This window comes from Hippopotamus amphibius, chromosome 7 (genome assembly GCF_030028045.1).
Source record: "Hippopotamus amphibius kiboko isolate mHipAmp2 chromosome 7, mHipAmp2.hap2, whole genome shotgun sequence".
NCBI lineage: Eukaryota > Metazoa > Chordata > Mammalia > Artiodactyla > Hippopotamidae > Hippopotamus > Hippopotamus amphibius.
The window spans coordinates 10,560,639-10,563,845 of record NC_080192.1 but is presented as its reverse complement, the minus strand read 5'-3'; the positions used below and the strand labels follow the sequence as shown (position 1 = coordinate 10,563,845).

At 42.6% G+C, this 3,207-nt stretch overlaps 1 long non-coding RNA gene across 1 annotated transcript; it reads right to left on the bottom strand.

Moving 5' to 3' along the window:
• Window positions 1-3,207, bottom strand: LOC130857249 (uncharacterized). Its single transcript, XR_009054788.1, has 4 exons — window positions 3,114-3,207; window positions 2,945-3,017; window positions 1,342-1,505; window positions 1-147 (listed from the first exon to the last, which is right to left on the bottom strand). It is a non-coding gene; the product is annotated as an uncharacterized LOC130857249 (long non-coding RNA).

The following is a 3,207-nucleotide window of genomic DNA, read 5'->3' as shown; positions in this document are numbered from 1 at the left end:
GACAATTTATTTTCATTTATTTTCCTTTTAAAACCCCAGCTGGAGTCTGGATTCCAGCCACAGGGCAGAGTCACGGTGTTTTCTGAAGCTGTAGACAGGAAACCTCTTTCCAAGAGAGAGAAAGTATTTGCCTCCTCCTGGTGGCCACTAAGAGAACAATGTAAATTAGGAAGAAAAATAGCTTGTCAACTGCTAAGCATTTATGAAAGAAAAGAAAGAAAGCGAAAGAAAGAAAGAAAGAGAGAGAGAGAGAGAGAGAGAGAGAGAGAGAGAGAGAGAAAGAAAGAAAGAAAGAAAGAAAGAAAGAAAGAAAGAAAGAAAGAGAGAGAGAAAGAAAGAAAAGAAAGAAAGAAAGAAAGAAAGAAAGAAAGAGAGAGAGAAAGAAGGAAAGAAAGAAAAAGAAAGAAAGAAAGAAAGAAAGAAAGAAAGAAAGAAAGAAAGAAAGAAAGAAAGAGAGAAAGAAAGGGAAAGAAAGGAAGGAAGGAAGGAAGGAAGAAAGAAAGGGAGAGAGAGAGAGGTAGGGAGGAAGGGAGGGAGGGAGAGAGGAAGGAAGGAAGGAAGGAAAGGGAAGGGAAAGGAAAGGAAGGAAGGAAGAAGGAAGGAGGAAGGGAGGGAGGAATAAGGATTAAGACATGCATGTGATTTAAAAAAAACACTTCACAAAGTTCAAAAGGGTTTCACAGGGAAAAGCAAGTCCCCATCCACCCCAGTACCCGCAGCCACTCAGAGGTGAATACCCTTCTGCTTCCTTCCAGAGATACCCTACACACCACACAGGTGCAAGTGTGCTGTACTCACTGTCTCATACCTTGGTTTTATTCTCTTGATATATCTTGGAGACTGTTCCATAAACAGTCTCTTTTCTTTCCAGAGCCTGTGTCCGAGTAATCTGAGGTCCAACTAATGGGAGATTGACTTGGATATACATTTAGGTTGAGTTTAGCGGATTATAGTTATAAGGTTCACAGTCAACTTCTAGAATAGTTAGGTGACTGGTAGCATCCCAAGGTAGGCAACGGTTCCCAGAAATACTCCAGTCACCCAAACCCACTCACCATGCTGATTCACCTGGTGTCCCGACAAAGATGCAGGGACAGAGGTCACATCACTATGTCACCATGAAGATGTGAGCAGTGGAGAAGAACTGCATTGTATAGAGCCAGAAGCTAGTCTATGGAAAACTCTTCAATTCTCAGGCGTGTAAAATTACAAGTGGAGGATTTAGTTCCCACGGATCTAGTTACGGCAGAAGTCCATGCCATTGGGAACACAATTAATAACACGGCACATGTAATTATAAATGCACCACACGCTATTTTCTTTTTTGGAGGGGAGAATCACCTGCAATAGAATTGATCGGGATGCTTCTGTTGTGGGACACCAACTCATAACAGTACTGCAAATAGCAAGTACATCTGTGTATGACTTCAAACGTCTTATATATCATGACGCGTGGGGTTTGGTCTCATACGCATCACATTTTGTTCTGACAAAGTCTTCTCCTCCTAGTAAAACAACACAGAAAATTTGTCTTTCCCAAATTTGACAAAATTAAACATTAACATTTACATGACATTACCAAAAACTGATTGCAAAGCTGAGGAAAACTTTTCTAAAATAATAAAACAAAGAACAGTTTTGATCAAACATGCTAGAAGCCTGACTTTTCTTTCTCCTTACAGAAAATATAAGAAAGTCACTGCTATATGAAAAGCATGCAGCCTAAAATTGCAGGAAAAAAATGTACTAAAGCAACATGTCAGGTAGTTTAGTGAAAATTTCTTATTGTTTTGACCTTATGATTATGGTACTTGTCAGACTGTTTGTTTGGGCCACACCTCAAGGCACGTGGGATCTTAGTTCCCGACAGAAGGATCAAACCAGCACCCCCTGCAGTGGAAGCTCAGAGTCTCAATCACTGGACCACTAGGGAAGTCCCGGTCAAGTTTTTAAAGTGTGTAATTTATAGGAACTTATTTTTTCACTCTAAATAAATACCTGATTTTGCATACATAATTTTATATATATTTTTAAAGAGGTCCCCAAATTTTACAAACTTCAGCCTCCATAAAACTTGAGTTCACCTGTTCCTGATGTAAAGTGCATTTCTTACGTTGGATATCTGTCAAAAAAAAAAAAAAAAAAAAGGTTGAAAAGCTCTAGACTAGGGACTTCCCTGGCAGTCCAGTGGTTAAGACTTTGCCTTCCAATGCAGGAGGTGCGGGTTCGATCCCTGATCAGAGAGCTAAGATCCCACATGTCTCGAGGCCAAAAATCCAAAACATAAAACAGAAGTAATATATCTCAAAACTTTCTTCCAGCTGCAGAATTTTCTAAATCTGTGGGAATCGCACACTGTCCCCTCCCCCAAGCAGCTGCAACTCTGACAGAAGGACAAGGAAGTCCTTTCTTGGAGCTTATCCAAGTCTTTCCTGCTGTACTTGGAGTCCTTGTCCCCCAGGGAGGCAGGAAGACAAAATGCCAGTGTGCAAAGTTCCAGGGGGAGAAGTGAAGACGAAAGCCCTGAAGGTATAAGCTTTGGGGGAAAGGGGAGAGAGGCGGGTAAGACCAAAGCCCTAAATCTTGGGAATAGAACTGAGGGTCTCTCCCAATGATAACAGTTGTCACCGCTTGGGGCTTTATTTACCGCTTACTCTGTGCACATATATGCTATGTGTTCAACATTATCTTTAATCCTCTGCCAGCTGAGACTCAAGAGGGCAAAGACTTGCCCAGTCACATAACTCTGCTCTCTCCTGCCCTGCACACCCTTCCTTCCAGCTACCTCACTCTTCCCAGGGTTCCTAAAGATCTTGCTTCCCACGTACTGTTCCCTGAGCAAATTCCTCCTTCTTCTACAGCTTCCTGCTCAAGGGCACCTCCTCTTTTCACCTCTCACTCCCCCACCAGGGTTTTGCCCTCCTCTGCTGCACTTAGAACATACCCTCACCGAACTTGTTACAGCATCGCTGGTGTTGCAGCTCTCTGGTGCGTTGTCTTCGTGCCACCACCCCGATCTGAAATTGAAAAACGAAATTATTCATTTATTTGTGTGCTTATTAGTTTACTAGAATGTAAGTTCCACGAGGGCGGTGCCTGCCCCTCTTATTCACCCCTGTATTCTCTGACACAGGACTTGGCAGAAGGCGGGCACTCAGTAAGTGCTTCCTTGTGTAACCTCTACCTCAAAGCTGTGCTCCAAGTCTC